The following is a 27303-nucleotide window of genomic DNA, read 5'->3' on the forward strand; positions in this document are numbered from 1 at the left end:
TTGTTTTGAGGAGCCCATGATGCCACTCTTAATAGGAGATTCAAATAGGAGAACAACTTGCAAGTGGCCACCTTAAATACCTTTTCTCATGATTGGATACACCTGCCTATGAAGTTCAAAGCTCAATGAGGTTACAAAACCAATTTAGTGCTTTAGTAAGTCAGTAAAAAGTAGTTAGGAGTGTGCAAATCAAGAAATTGATAAGGGTGGCCATACTTTTGCATCGGTCAAATTTTGTTTCTGTTAGTACAATAAACCTCATTTCAATCCAGAAATATTACTCAGTCCATCAGTTATTAGATATATGAAGCAGAAATAGCTGTTGCAAAAACCCAATTTGTTATAAAGAAAAAAGGTTAACATTAATAGGGGTGCCCAAACGTTTTCATATGACTGTATCAAAATAAGTTAAAAAAAAAAAGATACATTATTACTAAACAATAAGGTAATACAGTATTACACCATCAGAAAATGTTATGTACAGCACAATACAATGTGTATATACATGTGAAAGGAACTACATATTACCTATAGCATCAGAGGATACATATATACTGGACTCACAGCAGCCTTTGGGATATATTCAGAGAAAAGATATTCTTTCTGTTAAAAAAATATCGATTAGAATACCTCATGGTAAAGGGGAGATATAATAAAATAAAACATGGGAATTATTAGAACAGAAAAAAATTTGCCTTTTTAGAAGAAATTTTTCGTTGAAAAAAAGTTTTTCCTTTAAAAAAACTTTTTTGAATAAAATCTTCCCTTTTTCTTATATGGACTATAGTTTAATAGAATAGGCGCTCCTAATAGCTCATATATATCTCTGTTACATAGGTCTGTTACAACATACCTAATATATTGCTGCCTGGGATGGCACATATATATGTATATGTATATAGGTGTTGACACGATTGTTCAACTATTTATATGCTATGTGGATCAATATATACAGTAAGGACATTGTTTTCTTTATGTAGTCCTTGTTTCAAAAAGTTTTGTCAATAAGATTTTTTTCAAAAAGATTTTTTTTTAAAAAGATTTTATTCAAAAAAGTTTTTTTAAAGGAAAAACTTTTTTTCAAAGAAAAATGTCTTCTAAAAAGGAACATTTTTTTCTGTTCTAATAATTCCCATGTTTTATTTTATTATATCTCCCCTTTACCATGAGGTATTCTAATCGATATTTTTTTAACAGAAAGAATATCTTTTCTCTGAATATATCCCAAAGGCTGCTGTGAGTCCAGTATATATGTATCCTCTGATGCTATAGGTAATATAAGTTCCTTTCACATGTATATACACATTGTATTGTGCTGTACATAACATTTTCTGATGGTGTAATACTGTATTTCCTTATTGTTTGGTAATAATGTATCTTATTTGTTCCTTATTTTGATATATAGAGTAACAAAATTGAAGAAAAGGCAAATAGCCGTTTTTTTGAATGTTACTCCTATGAAATGGAAATAAAATGCCAAGAATTGCAATATATTTTGAGTGCCGGAGTTTTTTACTTTACTATTCGTTTCATAGCCACACAGCTCTGTATCCTCCACCTAACCTTCCAGTTGCCAACCTCTCCTTTTCCATCTGGGAGCACGGTGGACACTGACTGCTGATGGGGATATATACCTTTCTCTTTCTTTTCTTATTAATTTTCGTTACTTAGCGGTAACATAGTATATACCACCCTATCCAAATCTGCCAGTCCCACCGTAACAGATGGTGTTTCTTCAGCAAATGTTACTGTTGCTTAACCACCAAACCCACGGACAAAAACTTTTTTCCCCTTTCCAACACACCTGTTCCCCTTTCCACCAGCTTTCCAACACACCTGTTCCCCTTTCCACCAGCATCTGTCCTTTTTCAACTCATTTTGTATATGACCAAAAGTGCAACTCTGCAGGGACAACGCCATCTCAGCACAGCAGCCAGCCCTCAGTCCCTCAGATGTGGACAAGTAAAAGACCATTTCCTCCTATCCATGACAAAGCATTGAGATTCACTCTGTGCAGTGTCGCGGGCGGCGGGGCTCGCTCTCCACGCTCGGGTCCGGGGACTTCTGCGGCTGCTGCTCGGTGGCTCGAGCGGTGGGCCGGACCCGAGGACTCGAGCTGCGCTCCTCGCCCATGAGGGAAAAGGGATGGTTTTGGTTAGGGAGATTGTTTGTGACGCCACCCACGGGACGTGGTGATGATGGCACCACCGCTGCTGGTAACAGGGATCCCGGGGGAGGTGGTAGGGTGCAGCTGAGATGTTTTCCCCTCCATGGGTAGGGGGGTTTGGTGACCTCGGGGCCCGGTGGTGTGACGGGGAGGCTGGATGGCTGGGGTGCAGGGTTGCAGGGACAGCACGGCGCGGTGCCAGATGGCACTGGTGTACTCACTCAGACAATCACTGACAAAGTCTCTGGTAAACCAAAACGGCCGGATGGACAGGTCCTGCAGCCGGCTGCAGTGTTGATGTTGTGCTCTCCCCGGACGGCTGATGGTGGCTGTCTTTCCCTGCACCTTTGTGTACTGTGTTGACTTCGATGGTTTCCCAAACGGTAGTCCGCTCCCCGACGTATAGGTGCCGGAGGAGCCCATTTTGCCCGCAGGCGCTGGCCCTTGGATCTCTAGCCTGTGGCGGTGGCTGTATATCCTCACGGTGTGAGCGGTTGCCTTCAATCGGGACTTGGGTAGTTGGGAAATTCCTGGGGTTCCTGTCACTCTCGGATTTGACTATTGTTGGCAGCTCCAAGCCTGGTCGGGGTCTGATGGCCCTGCCTGTGTGCTCAACTTCACTCCGCTCCCCGGTTAGGTACCGGTGGGCCACCGCCCAACCCCGGTCCTACGATTCCGCAGAGTTCCGCTGACTCCTGCAGACGGCCACCACCGTCCGCCAACCTTGCTGTAGGTGCCTGGACTCCAACCCAGACACGTCAGTAGTTTACTCCTTTCACTTCAAACTCCAAACTGATCTGACTCCTTTTGCCACCTTCAGAACTGTGAATTCGTCGATGGGCGGGGCCAACCGCCTGGCTCCACCCCACCTGGTGTGGACATCAGCCCCTGGAGGGAGGCAACAAGGATTTTTGTCTGACTGTTGTAACTGCCTACGGTGGGGGTGTGTGTTGTTACCTGTGTCCCCTGGCTAGTTCATGGCGTCACAGCAGTACTGGTGTTTAGTGGAAAAGCAGATCTAAGATTGTGTAACACCTTCTGCTGATACTCCTGTATCCTGTATATGTGCATCCCTTTCTACGGCAGGAATTATTTCGACAAATTTTGTCTTGTACCGGGGATCTAACAGTGTGGCAACCCAGTAGTCAGCATTACTTCGAATTCGTACAATCCGAAGGTCATGTTGTAGGTAGTGCAGCAAGAAGGCGCTCATGTGTCTTGTGCATCCAGGAGGACCAAGTCCTTGGTGTGTTGGTGGCAGAGAGGTGAGAATCATACCTCCTTCCTCTGCCCTCTCCCCCCAACCTCGCACAACCGAAATGTGAGCAAGCTCTCACTCATCTGCTGAGTCTTCCATGCCCATCGCCAGTTCGTCCTCCATTTCTTCATGGGCTCCTGCACCTTCCTCAACAGTTTTTGCTGATATTATGCGCCCTTGTTAATCCCTCTCCCCCACCATGACTGCCGCCTAGGTGCCACTGACCATCTGGACCTCATAGATTTTGTATCCCTTCCGCATATGACTCCTCCTGTACTTCCTCCCCTTCCTCTTGTCCCAACACCTGACTCCGAATAATGCTTACAGTGTGCTCCATCATGTAGATGACCAGAATTGTCATGCTGAGAATGGCATTGCCAGTGCTAAACATCTTCGTCGACATTTGTAAACTGTGTTGAAGGGTGCATAGGTCCTTGATCTGACACCACTGCAGCAGCGTGATCTGCACCACCTCTGGATCAAGTTAGCCCAGGCTATATGTCATAACGTATTGCAGCAGGGTTCAGCAGTGCTGCCACAAACGCTGCAACATGTGCAAATTCAAGTTCCTGTGTGTTGGCACATTCCATTTCAGGCGTTTAACCACCAGACCTAAAGACTTCTGTAGTGACGAATGTTGTTGAGCTGCTGTGTGCGAACGATGGAAGTGAGCACATAGCGAGCGTGCCAGCTGCACAAGGCCATGTAGGCCGGGATGGTGTTTTAAAAATTGCTGGAGAATTAGATTCAACACGTGAGCCATACAAGGCACGTGTGTCACATTGCACTGACGATGGCCCACACCCATGTTTGCATCATTGTCGCACCCGGCCTTCCCTGGCTGCTGTTTGAGTGGAGACAACCATTGATGAAACTCGGTCTCCAGAGCTAAACGTCCACAACTTCTCAGCGGTGTGACTCACATTTCCCGTACATTTCAAAGTAAACATTTGAACGCCTGATGGCATTGAGCTCTGCTGCCAGCATAGTATGGAGGTGTGTGGTATTCCTTGTGCGCAGTTACAAGGAAGGGTGCCCTGACCACACAGGGTTTGGGCCGAGGTGGAGGACCCACACGAGGTTGAGGAGGCAGAAGCAGTGTATTAACTTCTACATACAGAGGAAGGATCGACACAACTCGTGGGGACGGCAAGACTTGTACAGCAGACCCTTCTCCATCTCTCCCCATAGTAACCCATTGCCCAGTCAGCGACATGTAACGCCCCTGTCCATGCTTACTGGGCCAAGTATCTGTGGTGAAATGCACCCTGTCACACAGAGTTTCTCAAAGAAGCGGTGATGTTTGGTGCGACATGCTCGTGTAGCGCGGGCACGCCTTTGTTGGAGAAGGAGTGGCGCCTGGGCATCGGCTCTTGGGGCACTGCAATGGGCATAAGGTCTCGAAAATCTTCGGTTAAAAAGGTTGGAAAAGCAGCATTTTGGTAGCCAACAGTTTGCAGATGCTGAAAGTCAACCTCTAAGCCATGTCATGCCCTTCTAACAGCATGTAAAACACAGCAAGGGGACTCCAACCACAGTCTCCCTAGTTTCCAAAAATTGGTCCACACACACCCCACTTGACTGGCATCAGTTGACCCCCATTTTCAAGATGAAAAAGATGCTTTGCATGAAGCACTATCAAAAATATGCCAGCCTTTCGCCTCCCCTGGCTGACCCAGGGGAAGAAAAGTCCTCTGAGAGCCATGACTTGTTCATCTTGGTTCTTTTTTCCAAAGCGAGGGGACTCCAACCACAGTCTCCCTCGTTTCCACTAATTGGGCCACACACACCCCACTTGACTGGCATCAGTTGACCCCCATTTTCATGATGAAAAAGATGCTTTGCATGAAGCACTCTCAAAAATACGCGTGCCTTTCGCCTCCCCTGGGTGACTCAGGGGAAGAAAAGTCCTCTGAGAGCCATGACTTGTTCATCTTGGTTCTTTTTTCAAAAGCGAGGGGACTACAACCACAGTCTCCCTCGTTTCCACTAATTGGGCCACACACACCCCACTTGACTGGCATCAGTTGACCCCCATTTTCAAGATGAAAAAGATGCTTTGCATGAAGCACTCTCAAAAATACACGTGCCTTTCGCCTCCCCTGGATGACCCAGGGGAAGAAAAGTCCTCTGTGACCCATGACTTCCTCATATTGGTGAACGTTAGTATGTCCACATTGTCAGTGGACAGACGCATGTGCTTATCTGTCAGCACAACCCCAGCAGCACTGAAGACACGTTCCGAGAGAACGCTGGCGGCGGGACACGACAAGATCCCCAAGGCGTACGTGGCGAGCTCAGTCAATTTATCCAGATTGGAAGCCTAAAATGAGCAAGGCTCAAGTTGCACAGTAATGGCATCGATGTTCCCATGTATATACTCATATGTCTGTGTCTCCTCCTCTTTTTCCTTGTCCAGCTCTTTTGTTTTCGCATGAGTATATGTCCTTGTCACTTTCCCATGTGTTTGTGTTGTGTTGTGAGTTGTTTGTCACCTTTTGGACACCTTTGAGGGTGTTTTCTAGGTGTTTTTATGTGTTTGTGATTGCCTCCCATTGTTTACTATGCGGTTCGAGTGGTTCACCGAACCGGTTCGCCGAACCGAACTCGAACGAGACCTCCATTCGGCGAACCAAACTCGAGCCGAACCACGACCGGTTCGCTCATCTCTAATCCTTATATGAGGGACCATTGTGCCAGCCGACGTGGTACACCATAACAGGCTCCTACCTGCCAAGGTCGGAACCGCTATATGCACAAAACAACCAGTCCCCTAAAGGGTTATAAAAGTATTGTCCAGTACAGGAGGTTCGTCAAGAACCATGCAGTAAAGCCCATGGTGTAAAATTACAGAACAGCTTCATATCCTCCAATAAAATGATCATGCCCGTATCACCAAGACATAGTTGTAATAGCAGTCAGACTAAGATGACTGGTGCTAAAACTTTGTGAGTGATCAAATCTTGGAATTATTTGTCAGATGATCAGATATTTCAAGAACATTTGCGGGGTCCACATTCTGGAGTACGCAGACATGGGCATATGACGAGAATTTGTCTGCATAATACTTCGGTATGTGAGTGATCAAGTCCTGGAATTATTTGTGAAATGGGGTAAAATGTGTTTTACTGATGAAATAGTAAATTTTATTTGACAAGTAACACAGGGGCTCACTACAGAGAAAATATAAACGTGAAAGAAAAACCCTACCACACAATTTGGGAATAGTGTATGATGTCTAATAATTGTGAGATGTGTGGTAGATCTCGAAGCAGGGGGTAACACAAAGTCCTGGCTGGGATGGGCACATGGGACAGTAGTATCTTGATTCGCTCCTACTGCCCTGTTTGCTGCAGACCCGGCACCTTTTTTTAGGACGGTTTTGGGTGGGAGTAGGAGGCATTAGACGCATAAAATGCCGTTCTGTTAGTCTCCGGGCATTCTCTGACTCGAAGGCTGCCTCTGGTGCCGCTGAGTCAAACATGAGGGAATCAATAATTTTTTCTTGGTATTGCAGAAATGTGAGGGCCCCTTGTGATTTTTTATGCAGTACAAAACTGTTGTAGGTAGCAATCTGTATCAGGTAGATTGCTACCTTTTTGTACCAGGCCCTCATTTTCCGCTTTACCAGGTATGGAGCACCTGGTCAGACAGGTCCACGCCACCCATAAACCTGTTGTATTGTGTCATACAGAAGGGTTTTTGTTTGTCCCTGGTGGCTCCCCTCTCTTTGACCGACACAGTGGTGTCCTCATGCAGGGTGGTGAGCATGTAGACGTCCTTGCGGTCATTCCACTTTACGGCAAACAATTTGTCACTTGCCAGTGCGAATGACGCCCCCTTCTCTAGACGTCTGGACACTAACTGGGCCGGCAAACCAACACGGTTTTTCCTTATTGTCCCACAGGCCCCTGTATTTGCAGTGTGGAGGGATTGGCATAGGGGGATACTGGTGTAGTAGTTGTCGGTGTACGCGTGGTAACCTTTACCAAGAAATGGCGTCATTAGCTCCCAGACAATTTTACCTGGGATGCTAAATGTCTGGGGACAGTTGGGTGGGTTTATTTGGCGGTCCCTACCCTCATAAATGATAAAGTTACACGTGTACCCGCTGGTGCTTTCGCACACTTTATATAATTTTATGCCATACTTGGCTCTTTTGGAGGGAATAAACTGACGGAATGAGAGACGGCCCTTGTAACTCATTAGGGACTCGTCAACCGAAACATTCTCCTCTGGGCTGTAGGAAGTTAGGAAGGATTCTTTCCGGAGGGATATTAGGGGTTTCAATTTATTAAGGCGGTCATAATTGGGGTCAGTTCTTGGGGGGGACCTGGGAATTATCACTAAAATGGAGGAATCTCAATAGGGTCTCGTATCGGGTTCTGGGCATTACGGCTGCAAATACAGGGGTGGCATGGACAGATTTAGTTGCCCAGTAGCAGCGTAAACTGGGTTTTTTCACTATCCCCATGTTGAGGGTAATGCCTAAAAATTTTTTGATTTCCGGGACACTTGTGGGGATCCAGGACTGGGAATGGACAGATGTCGGCTTTTGGGCAATATATTGGCGGGTGTATAAGTTGGTGTGGTGGGTGATGAGCTCAAGCACATGCTGAGTAACAAAAATTTGGAAAAAATCCAGTGGGGCAAAATTGGTGACATTTATTTTGATGCCAGGGTCTCCTATGAAAGGGGGAATTTGTGGGGTAAAGGAAGGGTCGGGGTACCAGGGAGGATGGGGGACTGCAGAACTAGGTCCTGCTCCTGACGCTTCAGCAGCAGCGACTAGCGGGGTGTGGGACCCCATGGAGGAAGCCGAATCGTCACCGCTATCCGAAAACGCCTCTCTTTCTGAGGCTGATTCGGTCTCTGACCCAGAACTGCCGGAGGCAAGCAGTGAGTACGCTTGCTCTGCCGTAAACATTCTGCGGGCCATGGGTTTTTTTTTTGTTTTTTTTTTTATGTATTCCAGCCTAACAAAAAATAAACCTGAACCTAATCTAACACTAGTATTTTTTTTTTTTTTTTATAACCCTAACCCTAAAAAAGATTTATAATGATTCTAAAAAAAAAATATTGATTAGGGGAACAGCGCAGCAAGGGATGACGGAATGACGGAGGGGGGGATGATCACGGGGAGTTGATCAGAAAATTGGGAATTGATTATCAGGAGTTTTGTAGCTTTATAACTTTTTCTCTCTAATATGGCAGCACGTAGTCTCTCTCTCTTCTCTCCCAGATCAACTACAAGGGAGAGAGGAGAAAGGCAGACCTAAGTGCTGCCATATTTATCAAATATTGGCAATTTGACTACTGTGATAGGATCTATCACAGTATTCAAATCACAACAGCCAATCGGATTTTTTTTTTTCGTTGCCGAGTGCAGGAGACAGATTATGCCAAGCACACTGCGCATGCGCCCGCCAGTTTCCCGGAAAAGGGAGGAAGGGGGGCCGCGGGGTACCGGGGCGGTCAACGATTCTTTATTGAGGTACTGTGCGGGGGCGGTGGGGGAACGGGGGATCCCAGATCGGGTGGGAGATACCGGAAATAGCGGATAGGACCCCGGTGGACCGCAGGGAGGGCTCTGGAGAACCGGAGGGGGCTCCGGGAGACCAGAGACAGCTCCGGTGTACCGGTGGAGGGCTCAGGGGTAGGACATTTCCCTCCGATCTGAAATGTTTCATCATTACAGATGAGAGGGAAATGAATACACCGGCGGCGGCTGCAGTTTTCAGCGCCATCCTGAATGCTCCGGAGGGGGGCTCTGGAGAACCGGAAGGGGCTCCGGGGGACCAGAGAGCTCCGGTGTCACGGTGGAGGGCTCAGGGGTAGGACATTTCCTTCCGATCAGAAATGTTTCATCATTTCAGATCAGAGGGAAATGAATGCAGAGCCGGCGCTGGCTGAAGTTTTCGGCGCACGTCGGCGCCATTTTGGATGTTCCGGAGGGGGTGGTGGGGGTTGATTTCTCCAGTACAGGGGGCACTAGGGGCTTGTATTTCTTTCTCATCTGACATGTTTGATCATGTCAGATGAGAAAGAAATCACTATTATTTGCCATTTTTTTTTTTATGTGATCGGTGGTATACGGTGTATACCGCAGATCACATTATCGGGGTCCAAAAAAAACACTCCGATTCATAATCTTGGGGGTCTCAGCTACCTCCGGTAGCTGAAACCCCTGAGATTTTCCGTCACTGTGGGGCGCTACAAGCTTTTTCCGGCCTGACGTCTCATAGCGTCGGAACAGAATAAGTACCCTGTTTTTCCGACGTCTTGAGACGTTAGGCCGTCGCTATGGGGTTAAATTCTTTTTGAAAGCTGAAACCCTCCCAAATTTGGTTTAGGTTATGAAAATAAAGTTGCTGCAAAGCTGAAATATTTATCATTTAATTAACACGGAAAGATCAGATTCTGGCAAGACAAAAGTTTTGTCGCCTTGTCATATAATGCACCCAATCTTAGTTTACAGCCTCACCTGTGCTCACTAAATGATCGGTTAATTAGTGGGTGTGTACAAAAAGAAATCCAGCACCTCTGACCTTCAGTTGAACTGCAACTTGACCTCTGAAAACATGCCAAAAATCCACCCTGCGACCAAAGCCTTGATTATCAACAGGCTGAAGAACAGATCCACTGCAGAGGTGGCTGGCACCTTTAATGTTTCTTAGCGTCAAGTACAAAGATTTAAAAAAAGATGTGAAGAGACTGGAGATGTTTTTGACAAGCCCAGGTCCGGCAGACCCCGAAGACAACTGCTCAGGAGGAATGTTTGTTGGTTAGAAAATCCAAAGCCAGCCTCTCTTCCACTGCAGCAGAGCTCCAAAAGGCCTGGTCACCTCAAGTGCCTGTCTCAACTAGAATAGTTTGTAGGATTCTGTCTCGAAATGGCCTCCATGGTCGAATTAGTGCCCAGAAGCCAGCACTAAACAAAAGGCAATTAAAAAAACGTGTGGCATTTGCCAAGTCCCACAGCCTGCTAAACAGATGGACACTGGAAAAGTGGCAGAAGGTGAATTTCTCTGATGAATCTTCAGTTGAATTACACCACAGCTGCCGCAAATACTGCAGGAGACCTACTGGAGCCTGTATGGATCCAGAAAATAGTTACGTTTTGTGGTGGAAAGATCATGGTCTGGGGTTACATTCAGTATGGGGGTCTGCAAAACATTTGCAAGGTGGAAGGCAATATCAATAGCCTAAAATATCAAGAAGTATTAGCTACCTCTTACATTTCCAATCATAAAAGGGGTCAAATTCTGCAGCAGGATGGTGCTCTATCTCATACATCCATCTCTACAACAAAGTTCCTTCTAGCAAAGAAGATCAAGGTGCTCAAGGACCAGCCAGCCAAGTCACCAGACATGAACATCATTGAGCATGTTTGGGGTAGGATGAAAGAGGAAGCTTGGAAGACAAAACCAAAGAATGTAGATGAACTCAGGGAGGCATGTAAGACTGCATTCTTTGCTATTCCTGATGACTTCATCATTAAATTGTATGAATCACTGTTGAACCGCATGGATGCAGTCCTTCAAGCTCATGAAAGTTACACAAAATATTAAATATGGCTCTAATAGCACCACAACTTCATTCACCAATGTTATGCAACATATCTTTGTATTAGAAGTTAATTATTTGTTTGAATTTCAAATTTTCTGTGGGCGACAAAACTTTTGTCTTGCCAAAATCTGACCTTTCTGTGCTCATTAAAGGATCAATATTTCAGCTTTGCAACAACTTTATTTTCATAACCTAAACCAAATTTGGGAGGGTTTCAGCTTTCAAAAGATTAATTTATAAAACCAATGGATGAATTTAAAGTCAGGTTATAAGCTTTTATTTACATAACATAGATAAGCGACAGAACTTCTGTCAGGGACTGTATGCCCCTAATCAACACCAGGCGACCTACATTCCAAATCTAATCAATCTGATCTCTCCGTTAATTAGTGGCACGATCATTTTGTGAGCCAACTTTAATGCGACCCTGGATCCGGTCTTAGATAACTCCAAAAAAAAAGAATCCCATCTCTCATATGCGGCCATTAAACGTATCAAGAAAGCCCTCTTCCAGTTACAGTTATGTGATGCTTGGAGAATCCAGCACCCAACTGAAAGAGAATATAGTTTCTACTCCCCACCTCATGAGTCCCATAGCAGGATTGATTACATTCTAATACAGCACAGTGCCCTCCATTGGCTGTCTTCGTCTAGTATTGGCAATATCCTGTGGTCAGATGACGCTCCAATTTTTTGCTCCCTCAGAGTGCCCTCCTTCTCCAAATCATCAATTCCTTGGCGGCTCAATGAGTCGTTACTACATGACCCAACCTGTACAGTAAAGATCACCACAGCTAATTCCAATTTTATCACGGATCACATGGGTGATGACACTGGCCCCAGTATAAAATGGGAAGCCTTAAAATGTGTGTTTCGAAGGGTGTTCGTCAGAAATGGGGCCAGACAGAAAAGGAAGAGGGCATAGGAAATTGCGTCAGCTCTCCAAACAATGAGCCATTTGGAGATGGCACATAAACATGCCCTTTCCATCGAGACTCTTCGGAACCTGCTGAAGGCTAGAATGGAGGTAAAGCAATTGTTAGATACTTCTTTTGTGTAAATCTGATTTTATTCCATTAGAAAAAACAAGTTACAGGGTATGCAACAACATCAACATCTCAGAACTGAGTACAGTAATTTAAGTAACACGTTTACACTTGTATGACTTCTTTTGTTGCACAAGCCAAATCAAACCATCAACACCCACTATATCAGATTGTTTTGAAGTTGGTACTCAAAGGATGCCGAGTGACCTGGCCACCAATCATGGTATTTTCTGTCTTAATTAAAACAAAGACCAGATCCAACATCACTGGGCTAACAGTAGAAGGGTAAAGTGTTAGAAAAAGAGAGAAAGGATTAAAAGGGGGGAGAAAGGAATGCAATAAGAGAGGAGAAAAGGGAAAGAGCCAAGAAGGTGCCTTGTCTAGGTCTCGTACAGCACTCACCGTGGAGCTGGTGTGTAAAACGGGGTTTTCTCAGAATTCTCACATCCCTAATCCAAGGTCTGGTGCCAAGTTGTTAGGTCCAGTGTCTCCCTGAACATTATCCACGGTGTCCACAGCTTGACCACTCTCTCTACTGAGTCTGCCGCCTGACCAACCAGTTCCTCCATCTGGAAAATCCGATTGATCTCATCCATCAGCTCCGCTCGCGAGGGTACATCAGTTTGTTTCCAACACCTAGGAATTAAGCTCCTTGCACCAGTCAAGAAGTGCCTTAGTAAGCCTTTTTTGAAACCAGCAATTGAAATATCACTTAAAGACAGTAGGGCTAGTTCAGGTGTTGGCTCGATCCTGGCCAATGATGCTTTATTTAGTAGCGCAAACATGTCTGACCAAAAATGTTGAATGGGCGGGCAGGACCACCAGATATGGAGGTATGAGCCTTGATCATTTGCGCATCTCCAACAAGCATCAGAAACAGATGAGAACATGGAATGGATTCTTGAGGGACATCGGTATCATGTGGAGACTATTTTGTAGCCCCTTTCCTGTGACACTACATCTAACGACGACTTATGGGTGAAGAGTAGTATTGACCATTCCCCAGGTGCAAGGGTTCTCCCCAGCTCCTCCTCCCATTTTGAGAAGAAGGGGGGATGAACCCCTGGGCCAGTCGAACCGGTCTGGAATATCTTGTATAGCATGGAAATGGTGTGCTACGGAGGGTCTCCCCCCATACACAGAGTCTAAAAAGGTGTCAAAGATCTATAAAAGTTTGTTTGTGGAGAAAGGGAGTTGATGAAACTCTTCAGTTGCTTGTAGCCAAGCCAGGCGCCCGTGGGCATAGGATCATTTGGGAAGGAGTGGAGAGGTTTCATGCCTACGACTGACACAAGATCTTTGATTATTGCCACTGAGCCTCCAGACTTGTATAGGAATATGCTACCAGATATGCCCGTCTGGAACAGAAGATTATTGTGTATGGGTGTTAGTAGACCAGGTATGGTGGAGATATTCAGTGGCAGGTTAGTGCTCTTGAGAAATAATGTTAGGTTCTTTATGAGAAATGGTCTGTTGTGGGTATTCAGGTGTGGGGGTGTTGGCGACCACAATTCCACTAAGGGGTCGCATTCTAGCTGTACCAGCTCCACTTCAACCCAGCACTTGGAGGTTTTATTGCGATAAAGATCAAGAAGACATGTCCCCAAAGCGGCAAAGTGGTATATTTTATAGGTCTGGGAGGCCTGTCCCCCCTGCAAGTCTAGGCTTGTTCAGAACTTTATAAGCTAATCGGGGACGTTTATGGGCCCAGATGAACTTAGTTATGGCCATTTTTAATCGCGAGAAAAAGGACGCTGGCAAAGGTATGGGAATTGTCTGGAAAGAATATAACAGGCGAGGCAGGACATCCATCTTTATGGCATTAATTCTGCCAAACCAAGACATTGGCAGCTTATTCCATCTTTGGAGGTCTGCCTCTACCCTCCCCAATATTTTGAGGAGATTGGCTCCTTACAAGGATGAGACATCCGCTGTCAATTCAATGCCAAGATATAGCAGAGACTTCCCTTGCCAGCAAAAAGGGAACGATGCTCAAAGCTGTTCGGTCACCTGCTACGTGAGGGAGATATCAAGTGCCTCTGACTTGTGCATATTCATTTTAAAATTGCTGAATGAGCCAAATCTGTGCAGTTCCTGCATGATGTTTGGTATGTTGGTAACTGGGTTTGTTATGAACAGCAACAAGTCATCCGCGAAGAGAGCTAGCTGCACAAAGCCGGAACCCCCCTTATTGATTTATTACTCCTTATTGCCACAGTCAAGTGCTCCATTGTGAGAACATAGAGCAGGGGGGACAGTGGGCACCCCTGCCGCTTTCCGTTTTTTATGTCAAAAGGTTGGGAGGTACCACCATTAACCCTGAATGTGGGCAGTGGGAGTTGTGTATAAAGGCCACTTTACACGCTGCGACAACGCTCAAGCGATCTCGTTGGGGTCACGGAATTTGTAACGCACATCCGGTCGCTTTAGCGATGCCGTTGCGTGTGACACCTATGAGCGATTTTGCATTGTTGCAAAAACGTGCAAAATCGCTCATCGGTGACATGGGGGTCCATTCTCTAATATCGTTGCTGCGGCAGTAACGAAGTTGTTCCTCGTTCCTGCGGCAGCACACATCGGTACGTGTGACACTGCAGGAACGAGGAACCTCTCCTTACCTGCCTCCCGCCCGCAATGCGGAAGGAAGGAGGTGGGTGGGATGTTCGTCCCGCTCATCTCCGCCCCTCCACTTCTATTGGGCGGCGGTTCAGTGACGCAGCTGTGACTTTATTCAACAATCTCTTTCCTACAGCCATGGCTGTTTATTTTGCAATAGTTCAGCCAGTTGGCTGATTTCCAATGCTGAAATATCTACAGGGTTTCCTTGCACAGGTTGCTAGCTTTGTATAATTTGCTTATTTGCAGGGTTTTTTCCCCTTGGTGTGATCACAGGGTTATTTCAGGGCTTGTGTATAAAATTGTGGTTATTGGGTGTGGACCAGAATAATACTCAAATGTGGGTTATACTCAAGTGCATTTGTGCTTTTAATTGGTTTTAGATGTTTGTATTTGTCAATATGTATTTTTTGTATTCTATGTCATGTGCGGCTTTTTATGTGTGACTCATCAAATAAAAGAAACTTGATTTTGATACTTTATTATGTGGTGATCCCGTTTCATTAGGTACGTTCTTTTCTTCTCTTGTCCTTGGTTTTATACAGGTGCACCCGACAAATCACATCCCTGGGTCATGCATTGCCTGGTGGTTTTGGCCCAGGGGTCTTTGGATGCGTTCTAACTCAACTGTGTTTGCGTGTTCCTCCCCAAGGATCTGGGTGAAAATCTGCTGGGATACTGCATCTAGGTTGGATATAGGCACTGATTCCTGGAGACCGCGAATTCAGATATTATTTCCCCTATTGCAATTCTCTTGGTCTTTCAAGCCTGTCTCCAGCTCCTCCAACTTGCTGAGTGGCAATTAAGTGTGTCTCTATGTAGCCTTAACTCTGATAATGCTGCATCTTCTGCATCCTCCACCCCGTCCACTCTCTCTGTAAACTCACTCTGCAGAGCGTGAATTTCCATCCTGTAAGTGTTTTCCAGCCTGCACACTAGCTTTTCTAAATCATGCTTAGTGGGGAGAGACTTGATATGCTTACTGATATCATGGAGATTCATCTCCTGAAAGTCCATTTCCTCGTCGCTGGAGTCCTGGAGTCCTGAATCCCCTTTTCCTGGAGCCTGGTGCTATGAAGAAGGCTGTTTCCCTGCCATCTTGAGCTGTGCAGTCTGGGTTTGAGTGGGGGTGCTGGAGGCCAGGAAGCGTTCCATCTTGCTTATCTCAGTCTCTGGATCAGGCATTTATTTGCAGGAGCGTCTGGGTCTACCCATGTGAGGTTTGGGCTTGGTTACACTACCGGTAAGGGACTGAAAGGACGGCCTGGGCAGGGAGCTGTAGAGATATGTGTCTCACTCTGCCATCAGCAAGCCATGCCCCCTCATTAGATGCTTCTTTTAAGCATCTCCTCCAAGTGGGTCGTAGCAGGTTCTATGAATTTGGGAACAAACCGGGCGGGATGCTGGCCAGGGCAGTGAAAGCTAAAATCACACAAACTCACGTCCCTTGCATTAAAAATGCAAACAATGTCATTGTTATTACCAATCCAGAGATTCTGGATACCTTTAAATAATACTATGCTAGACTCTACAATCTGCCCTCATCATTGGCTCCACCCCCTGATTTGCCTTCCCCATTTCAACCTCTGGCGCAGAGGTTGTCGCAGATTTGGAGGCCCCCTTCACGCAGCAGGAGTAAGCCGAAGTAATTAATGTCTTTCCGGGCAATAAAAGTCCTGGTCCGGACGGCTTTACTTCTCAACTTTACAAAACTTTCGCAGAGCAGTTGTCTCCTCTGGCGTTGGCAGCCTTTAACTCAGTGAATGATTCCTCCCCCTTCCTCTACCATGCTATTGCTGCTTTTATTTCGGTGATCCCTAAACTGGGAAAAGATCCAAAATCGTGCACAGACTGTGGAATGCCCTACCACAAGAGGTAGTAATGGCAGATACTATAACAGTTTTTAAAAAAGGGCTGGATGATTTCCTCAGTACATACAACATTGTTGGTTATAAGTGACTTAGGGACAAAATGTAGAATTGGTGGAGGAAGGTTGAACTAGATGGACCTAGGTCTTTTTTTCAACCTAAGTAACTATGCTGTTAGGGCCAGGTGGACGGGCAGACCCAGGGGGTGGATCCACTGGGCTGAACACCTCACCGAGGGCAAGGTGCCCGGAAGCCGGAGCACTAGCAGGACAGTCCGTTTAGAGGAGTGGAGTAAAGAAGTCCCTGGGACCACGGGGTCTCTGATGGTAGTCCGGGTGACGGAGCTCAGGTTCGGAGGCCGAGATGTCGTCAGGCAGAGTCCGGAACCAAAGGAGCGAGAAGACGGGTCACCACAGGGATCGGAGATGGCAGGAGCTGACGGGATGGAAGGCCGTCACCGTTCGGGGTTCGGGTATCGTCAGGACCAGTTGGCGAGGCAGGATCGGCTCTACGAGAGAGATAGGTGAGTATATCACAGACACAAGGAGACCTGACTCCTAGCTTAGAAAACACAAAGAACAGGCCCCGCCCACTTGGAAAGGATCCCCCTATATACCCAGTACCTGATCCTTCAATATCCTGTTGGAGGACACTGGCCCTTTAAGAAAGGGTCAATGACCGCGCGCGCGCCCTAATGCGCATGCGCGAGGCCCGGGTGCCAGAAGCCAGGGCAGGGAGCGGTGAACAGGAGGCAGGGGAGCCGGCCTGGAGCAGAGCTGCCAACGGGCGCCGGGAGCGGGGACCGAGCCACATGGGGAGCGCAGGTGATGGGGGCTGGAGCGGGGGACGCCTGATAGAGGAGCCGGGGAGCGAGGCAGGGAAGCCGGGGAGCGTGGCAGGTAAGCCGGGGAGCGAGGCAGGGGAGCCGGGGAGCGTGGCAGGTGAGCCGGGGAGCGAGGCAGGGGAGCCGGGAATCAAGGCAGGGGACCCGGGGAGCGTGACAGTACCCCCCACCCACGCCTCCCTCCCCGCAACCGGGACAGGAAGGCACATATCAGAGGAGTACCCACATTCTCCCGGGGTTCCCAGGACCTATCCTCAGGACCATACCCTGCCCAGTCCACCAGGAAGAACTGTCGGCCTCGTACGGTTTTCATGGCCACGATATCCCTTACCGCATAGATGTCATCATCAGCAATAGGAGGAGGAGCAGAACTGGCAGCAGCGGAGAAGGGACCAAGGACAACCGGCTTGAGCAGGGAGACGTGGAAGGAGTTGGGTATTCTCATCGTGGCCGGGAGCTGCAGCTTGTAGGAGACCTCATTTATTTTGCTGATGACCTTAAACGGCCCGATGTAGCGAGGGCCCAGCTTGTATGATGGAAGCTTCAATCGGACGTACTTGGAAGCAAGCCAGACCAGATCTCCCGGAGAGAAACACGGGGGATCCAGACGCCTCTTGTCTGCGTGTCTCTTCATCCGCAGGGAAGCACGTCCAAGAGACGTCTTGACAGAGTCCCAAATTGTAGAAAAGTCACGGACTACAGCATCAGCAGCAGGGACATCCGAGGAAGAGGATACAGGTAATGGGACGGAAGGCTGAAGACCGTAAACGACATGGGAGGGAGAGCTGGAGGAGGACTCACTGACGTGGTGGTTATGGGAGAATTCAGCCCAAGGAAGAAGCGTGGACCAGTCGTCGTGATGGGCGTTAACGTAGTGACGTAAGAAGGAGGTCAAGATCTGATTGACTCGTTCCACTTGGCCATTTGACTGAGGATGGTAGGCTGAAGAAAAGTCCAGAGTCACTCCCAGATGTTTGCAGAGAGCCCTCCAGAAGCGGGAGGTAAACTGAGTTCCTCTGTCGGACACAATGTGTGATGGAAAGCCATGCAACCGGAAGATGTGCTGTATGTAAGCGTCAGCGAGTTCCTGGGCAGAGGGCAGTCCAGCCATAGGGACGAAATGAGCCATTTTGGAGAACCGATCCACCACGACCCATATGACTGTGTGTCCGGAGGACAGGGGCAAGTCCGTAATAAAGTCCATCGCAATGTGTTGCCACGGAACGGAGGGTATAGGCAGAGGCAGAAGACGACCATATGGCAGGTGTTTGGGCGTCTTGTTCCTGGCACAAGAGGAGCAGGCTGAGACAAAAGAAGCGACGTCCGTGCGAAGGGATGGCCACCAGTAGTGACGTACAATTGTACTCCATGTTTTCTTCTGACCAGCATGGCCGGCTATTTTCGAGGCATGGCCCCAGTGCAACACTTTTTTCCTGTCAGTCTCAGAGACATAGGTCTTCCCAGATGGTATCTGGGCCAGGGTGACAGGAGCCACCGGAATGATCTTACTAGGACAGATGATGGGCTGGGATGTCTCCTCCTCCTGTTCCATGGGCATGAATGACCTGGACAAGGCATCTGCTCGTACATTCTTGTCCGCGGGTCGAAAATGGAGCTAAAAATCGAACCTGGCAAAGAACAAGAACCACCTGGCCTGCCGTGGGTTCAGTCGCTGAGCAGACCGCAGGTATTCCAGGTTCTTGTGGTCCGTGTAAATGATCACGGGGTACACTGCTCCCTCCAGAAGGTAGCGCCATTCCTCCAGAGCCAGTTTGACTGCCAATAGCTCTCGGTCACCGATGGTGTAGTTGCGTTCAGGCGCTGAGAAGCTCTTGGAGAAGAAACCGCAAGTAACCATCTTCCCGGAGGAGGACTTCTGCATGAGCACTGCTCCGGCTCCCGAGGAGGAGGCATCCACCTCCAAGGTAAACTGTCGGTTTAACTCAGGACGGTGGAGCACAGGGGAAGAAGCAAATGCCTGTTTCAGGGAGCCAAACGCGGCGTCGGCCGCAGGTGACCAGTCCTTTGGATTAGCCCCCTTCTTGGTCAAGGCGGAGAGAGGTGCAGTCAGAGCAGAGAAGTGAGGGATGAACTGACGATAATAGTTTGCGAATCCCAGAAAGCGTTGGATTGCCTTCAGTCCGGAAGGAGGGGGCCAGTTGAGAATGGAAGAGACCTTCTCCGGGTCCATCTGCAGACCGGTATCGGAGATTACGTAACCCAAGAAGGGAAGAGAAGACTGCTCGAATACACACTTCTCGTACTTGGCGTACAGGCGATTCTCTCTCAGTCTTTGTAGTACCAGCTGCACGTTCTCTCTGTGGGTCTGGAGGTCCGGAGAGAAGACCAGGATATCGTCAAGATACACCACCACACAGACGTAGAGAAGGTCCCGGAACACGTCGTTCACTAATTCCTGAAACACTGCTGGTGCGTTACAGAGGCCGAAGGGCATCACACAGTATTCATAGTGCCCATTGCGAGTATTGAATGCGGTCTTCCATTCGTCCCCAGAGCGGATGCGGACCAGGTTGTAGGCACCCCGAAGATCCAACTTGGTAAACACACGAGCTCCTCTAAGCCGATCAAACAATTCAGGGATGAGCGGCAGGGGGTATTTATTTTTCACGGTGATTTGGTTCAATCCCCGGTAGTCAATGCATGGGCGTAGATCGCCCTCTTTCTTCTTAACGAAGAAGAAGCCTGCTCCAGCAGGAGAGTAGGATCTCCGAATGAATCCCCTTGCTAGGTTCTCCGTGATGTAGGCAGACATGGTCCTTGTTTCAGCAGGAGACAGCGGATATATCCGTCCTCGAGGTGGTGTAGTTCCCGGGAGTAGGTCGATGGCACAGTCGTAAGGACGATGTGGCGGCAGTACCTCTGATTCTTTTTTATCAAAGACATCCGCGAAGGACCAATAGGCCGAGGGCAGTCCCGGTAGGGACTCCGGAACCGGAGGTCGTCGGATGGGCTGTATAGTCTTCAGACAATTCTCGTGGCAAGAGGAGCCCCATCGGGTGATTTCACCAGTACCCCAGCTGACTGACGGTTCGTGTGTCCGTAACCAGGGGAGTCCCAGCAGGATTTGATGGGACATGTGTGGGAGGATGTAGAGAGCGATGTTCTCGGTGTGCAGGGCACCGATACGTAGTTCCACCGGCTTGGTGATCCACGAGATGGTGTCAGAGAGGGGTCTCCCATCTACAGAGGCAATCACGAGGGGTTTGTCGAGTGGAGTAACAGGCACCTGGTACTTGTCCACCGTGGCCTGCTGGATGAAATTGCCTGCTGCCCCGGAATCGAGGTACGCCTCGGCCGTGAACCGCGTCTCTCCCGTTGTCACTTGAACAGTCCACGTAACCGGGTCTGAGAGAGTCCCAGCACCTAGGGTGGCCTCTCCTACCAACCCTAGGCTTTTGAGTTTCCTGGGCTCTCTGGACAGGAGCGTAGAAGGTGTGTGCCCTCTCCGAAGTAGAAGCAGAGGCCCTTGGCGAGCCGTTCTGCTCGGCGTTGTTCGGACTGCCGCAAACGGTCAATCTGCATGGGCTCGTGGACAGAGACACCAGACGACGCTGACTGAAGTACGGCGGGCTTCTGCGGAGGAGAGGAATGCCGTATCGGACGTCTCTCACGGGACACCTCTTTGGATCGTTCCTGGAATCTGAGGTCCACGCGGGTGGCTAGTGCGATCAGGGCATCCAGGGTAGAAGGAACATCGCGGCCTGCCAGCTCGTCCTTAATACGGCTGGAGAGTCCTTCCCAGAAGGCGGCGGTGAGGGCTTCATAGTTCCACCCTAATTCTGAGGCCAAAGTGCGGAAGCGGATGGCATACTGTCCTACCGTCGTAGTCCCCTGACGTAGCCTGAGGAGTGATGAGGCGGATGCAGCGGCACGTCCAGGTTCGTCAAAGGTGTTTCTGAATGCCTGCAGGAAGTCCTGGATGTTGGTAGTCACAGGGTCCTCCTTTTCCCACAAGGGGTTCATCCAGGCCAGTGCCTCACCCTTTAGATGGGACGTCACAAACGCCACCTTGGCTTGGTCGGAGGCAAACAAGTGCGGAAGCAGCTTGAAATGAAGGGAGCACTGGTTTAGGAATCCCCTGCAGGTCTTGGGATCTCCGGCGTACCGGGGTGGTGAAGCCAAACGAAGTCTGGAAGCATCCGAGGAGGCTGCCACGGGAGCTGTGGCCGTGGATTGTACAGTGGAAACCTGAGGTGCCAGGGATGTGGCCGTCGCTTGTAGCGTGTTCAGGCGGGTATCCACAGAAGACATGAAGTTCAGCATGCGGGTCTGGGTCTCGCGCTGGCGTGTGAGTTCCTGCTGCAAGGCCGCTAGTGCTTCGGCGGGATCCATGGCCTGTTCTTACTGTTAGGGCCAGGTGGACGGGCAGACCCAGGAGGTGGATCCACTGGGCTGAACACCTCACCGAGGGCAAGGTGCCCGGTAGCCGGAGCACTAGCAGGACAGTCCGTTTAGAGGAGTGGAGTAAAGAAGTCCCTGGGACCACGGGGTCTCTGATGGTAGTCCGGGTGACGGAGCTCAGGTTCGGAGGCCGAGATGTCGTCAGGCAGAGTCCGGAACCAAAGGAGCGAGAAGACGGGTCACCACAGGGATCGGAGATGGCAGGAGCTAACGGGATGGCAGGCCGTCACCGTTCGGGGTTCGGGTATCGTCAGGACCGGTTGGCGAGGCAGGATCGGCTCTACGAGAGAGATAGGTGAGTATATCACAGACACAAGGAGACCTGACTCCTAGCTTAGAAAACACGAAGAACAGGCCCCGCTCACTTGGAAAGGATCCCCCTATATACCCAGTACCTGATCCTTCAATATCCTGTTGGAGGACACTGGCCCTTTAAGAAAGGGTCAATGACCGCGCGCGCGCCCTAATGCGCATGCGCGAGGCCCGGGTGCCAGAAGCCAGGGCAGGGAGCGGTGAACAGGAGGCAGGGGAGCCGGCCTGGAGCAGAGCTGTCGACAGGCGCCAGGAGCGGGGACCGAGCCACCTGGGGAGCGCAGGTGATGGGGGCTGGAACGGGGGACGCCTGATAGAGGAGCCGGGGAGCGAGGCAGGGAAGCCGGGGAGCGTGGCAGGTGAGCCGGGGAGCGAGGCAGGGGAGCCGGGGAGCGTGGCAGGTGAGCCGGGGAGCGAGGCAGGGGAGCCGGGAATCAAGGCAGGGGACCCAGGGAGCGTTACATATGCAACTATAGGCACATCTCCTTATTAAAAATTGATTTGAAAGTATATGCTAAGATGCTGGCGAAGATACTCAATCCCCTTCTGCCTAAATTAATTCACCCAAACCAGGCCGGATTTCTTCCAGGTAGAGAGGCCTGCGACAACACCATCAAAACAATTGATATTATACATCAGGCTAATATTAACCAGACCTCATTGCTGGTGTTGTCGCTGGATGCGGAGAAGGCCTTTGATAGGATTTTGTGGTCTTCCATATCTCAGACTTTGAGGAACATTGGTCTGGGCCCATGGTTCTCATCTAAAGTACCTGCCCTTTATCAATCCCATTTGGCAAAAATCAAGGTACATGGCCCATTGTTCAAGTCTCTCACCATAGGTAATGGCACGCGACAAGGATGCCCTCTATCCCCCCTCTTATATGTGTTAGTAATGGAGCATTTTCTTCATGCAATCCGTGAGGATCCAGATATTAGGGGGAGTCAGGGTGGCGGGGGAGGAATATAAGTGTTCAACCTTCTCTGATGACCTACTGGTGTACGTTTCACACCCACTGACCTCCCTGCCACCCCTGATGTCCATAATGAAGCAGTTTGGGGAGTGGTCCAAATTTAAATTGAATTTGGACAAATCAGAGGTTCTTGGCATATCCCTTTCTTCGCAAATAATAGAGACTCTGAGGACGGATTACCCTTTCCAATGACCTTCTGGTGGGGCAATAAGCTACATGGGAACCCTTATCCTGTCGGACCTTTCCAGACTGTTCTTATTGAACTTTCAACATTGGCTGTACAGGTTGGAGGGGTGGTTGGCATCCTGGGATAGAGCAGAATTTTCTTGGTTTGGTAGAAAAAATAGTTTGAAGATGACAGTTCTTCCCAGGCTGCTATACCTCCTTCAAACGATCTTGTTATACATCCCCTCACCCGTGAAGATTAAAATTCATCGCGCTTTTGGGAGCTTCATGTGGAGCTCTAAAAGACCTAGGCTCCGGTATGAGGTCTTCACCCATCCCAAATCAGCCAGAAGAGTTGGACTCCCAGATTGCAAACGTTATTTTTTTGCCTCGGCCCATGCGAGAGTATTTGATTTAATACACTATCACTTTTCTAAATTGTGGGTACGCTTAGCCCAAGAAATATGTCCCCTTTCAGTAGTCACGACCCCCTGGACCTGGCCCACCCATGCCCGGGACAAAATCCCCATGTCCTTTTCAGTTAAGCAAACACTGAAAATTATACATACTCCGTTTGTTAGAGGGGTCTTGATAGATTCTAATGGACCTATGCAACCACTGGCAGATTCTCATCAGTTCCCTCAAGGCACCTCTACAAGTTCAATCCTATATAGTTCTAGACGGATGCCACTTCGCGTATACCAGGTCGCGCCAGGAGGTGCCCTTCTTCCTTTGGATTCCATTCTGGGAGATCGCCCATGCGTTTGAGTATATGCAACTTCAACACTTTTTCTCAAGAATCACAAACAGATCCATCTTGGGTCGTTCTCTATTGAGATTTGAGGAGTTGTGCAAGGGGCCATTACATTCAATATCAGTCTTATATTGTTTGTTGACTGAGTTGGGATGGAGGATGCCTCCACCCTTCTGTGAGGCCTGGGAGCTTGAACTCGATGCCACCTTCACGCAGGAAGTCTTTAAGTCCATTGGAGAATGCGTTCTGCTTTATGACATGTAAGGATTAAAAGTGTGTATTATAATCAACCAATTAATTGATTATTCCCTCGTGTGCAGGATGTGATGTGTTATAAATGTGTGGTTTTTGTCCATTTCTGCATGCCTATGATTAAGGAGCAATCCGAAACGCGTAAGGCGTGGGCCCTGCGTTGGCCTGAATGATGAGACTTATGTTTTTAAATTGTTTGTACTCATGAATTTCTAATAAATTTGGATACCACTTTTAAGTAAGAACCTGATGCTGGATTTCCTTCCTTCCTCGTCTATATGTGGTGGCCAGCCACGTCTGTGCATCAGTGGGGCTTGCACAGAACCTGGTGAGCTTTTCCCTCCCCCCTTCCCCATACTCTGGTGTTTCCTTAGTAGACTTCCAAAAATGTCCTTGATAAACCCGACCTAGAACTTTTGATATTTAGGGGATTAGAACACGTCATGTATATGTTCAGACATATGGGTTTTTAATGTTTGTATTGTACACCCCACATACTTCAAATTGGAAAAACTGCAAAACACAAGGAAAACTATATGAGGAATTGCAATTAATAAAATTCTTTATTTCAAAATTTTGTGAAGCAGAACTACCAGAGAAACAAGATGTCCTAATCATTTACTGGCACAAGCGACATCCAGTGGACCCACATCTATACTTTCTTGTATGAGAAAGCCAATGAGGGGAATTTGACAGCCATGTGGTAAAAAGACTAAAGCCAGCTTTACACGCTGCAATTTCGCATACGATATCGTATGCAATTTGCAACGCCCCCATTGTATATGTGGCACGTTCAATTTGTTGAACGTGCCGCACAAACGATTAACCCCCGTCACACGTACTTACCCGTCCATATGACCTCGATGTGGGCGGCGAACGTCCACTTCCTGGAGTGGGAGGGACGTTCGGCGTCACATCGACGTCACGCGGCAGCCGGCCAATAGAAGCGGAGGGGCGGAGATGAGCGGGACGTAAACATCACGCCCACCTCTTTCCTTCCACATTGGCGGCTGGAGCCGCGGGACGCAGGTAAGATCTGTTCAATGTTCCCGGGGTGTCACACACTGCGATGTGTGCTGCCTCGGGAACATTGCACAACCGCACGTTCAATTCATGAGGAATGAACGACGTGTATGCGATGAACGGATTTTCGTTCAATCGCATGTACCTGTCACACACTACAATGTACCTTACGATGCCGGATGAGCGTCACTTACGACGTGACCCCGCCGACACATCGTAAGATATATTGTAGTGTGTAAAGCCGGCTTAAGAGACAAAATATTGCCCGTAGATAAACCTTTCCTGGCTTAGTGTCTCACTCCCGATTCAAGAATTTTAGCAAGCTTATCATCCTCATAGAAAATGGGAATATTTTTTCAAAAAATTGAAGTTATAGATAGCCGAATAGTTAGAACTATATGATGTAACAAAGGTTAATTTAATATTGTCAGAAACAACAGTCAGTTTCGGGGGACCTTGCAAAAGATCTTTGCTTGATTTTGTAGAGGCTATATGCAGAGCACGTTTTAAATCCGAACAGTGATAGTCCCTAGCCAAGAGTCTGTTTCTGATTGTTTGGTATTCTCTCAAAAACAGAATTATCAGAGCAGGCACGTCATGCCCTGATGAACTCCCCTACAGGAAGATTTTTGGCAACATGAGATGGATGGCAACTAGTGGCAAATAGAATGGGAATTGCCACTAGTTGGCTTCCTATGGAGACAAGTTACTTCTTTTCCCTGATCTCTATCCCCCAATAACATGACATCCAGAAATGGGGTAGAAATATCAGAGAATTGCACAGTAACTGTATTCAGTGGACCATTTATAATAACTCTTGGGTTTTTGTTTGATGAATTTCTTTTTGGTGTTTTTTTGTATATCGTACTTTCCAACTTGTAAAACTCACTTTTTTCCTCTCAAAACAAAACTGAAGGAAAATGGGGGTGTGTCTTACAAATCGCTTATCGCTTACTGGGGTTGGAGTGGTGAAGCAGGGTAGGTGATACTGCAGGCTCGTGGGGTGTCACGACGGTGAACGCCATTGATTTGCCTGCATACTGTGGCCTGCTTTGAATCTCCTGCAGTTGATAAGATGGATTTCAAGAAAATGGCCGTGGAGGTGGCGCATGCTCAGCTAGGACTATGCAGCCATTTTTTTTAAAGTCCACTGCCTCAATCTGCACATGCGCAGCCTCCGCAGCCATTTTCTTGAAGTCCGCCGGCGAATTAATAGAGCCTGCAGTCCACTTGCAGATAAATAGTACTCGCCGTTACACTCCACAAGCCTGCAGTATGGCCGAACCTCCGCTGCCCCACACTGACCCTCTTAAGCCACGACAACCTCATCCTCCGTGCCCGCCGGCAGATCAATGGCGCCCGCTGCCATGACACCCCACTAGCCCGCAGTATCACCGACCCTCCACACACTGACCCTCTTGAGCTGCGTCGCTCCCTCCTCTGAGCCTACAGAATCATCTACCCTGCCTCTTGTGACCTTCCTGAGCTGCTCCACCACCGCTGCTCCCCCCTGGTGATCTACTATAAGAGGCACTAGGATTATAAGACGGACCCTCATTTTAACAGTAAACATTTATTTTTTTCCTATTTTCCTCCTTCCAATTTCGGGTGCTTCTTATAATCTGGTGCGTCTTATAAAACGAAAAATACGGTATATATATTTATTTACTTTGTTTGGATGGTCTATGAGCTTTGAGACACCTGGACGAACTTTGCCTGGAGATCCATTCTATGTGATGTATTGAAGACACCTTGTTTGAATGTCCATGAGCTTTCCTGGAATAACACTGCCTTTTGATCATTTTACTTGGAATTTTGGAGATACCATATCTTGAATGTCTATGGGTTTTCCTGCATAAATTTTGCCTGCTGATTCTTCTACCTAATGATGCTGAAGACTCTGTTTGAATGCCTATGAGCTTTTCTGAACTAAATTTGCCCACTGATTCATTATTTGATGCTATTGAAGATACTTGCCCAATGTTTTGTGCATGGATTTTAATGGATACCGGGTGGGTTTATCCACCATTATAA

The 27303-nt window shown here is 48.2% G+C and overlaps 1 protein-coding gene across 8 annotated transcripts in view; it reads right to left on the reverse strand.

Annotated features, from left to right (window-relative positions):
• The window catches only part of CTNND2 (catenin delta 2), a 3073686-nt gene that overhangs the window by 538929 nt on the left and 2507454 nt on the right, over window positions 1-27303 (reverse strand). The gene's annotated exons all lie outside the window — the stretch shown is intronic.

Source organism: Anomaloglossus baeobatrachus, chromosome 6 (assembly GCF_048569485.1).
Source record: "Anomaloglossus baeobatrachus isolate aAnoBae1 chromosome 6, aAnoBae1.hap1, whole genome shotgun sequence".
NCBI lineage: Eukaryota > Metazoa > Chordata > Amphibia > Anura > Aromobatidae > Anomaloglossus > Anomaloglossus baeobatrachus.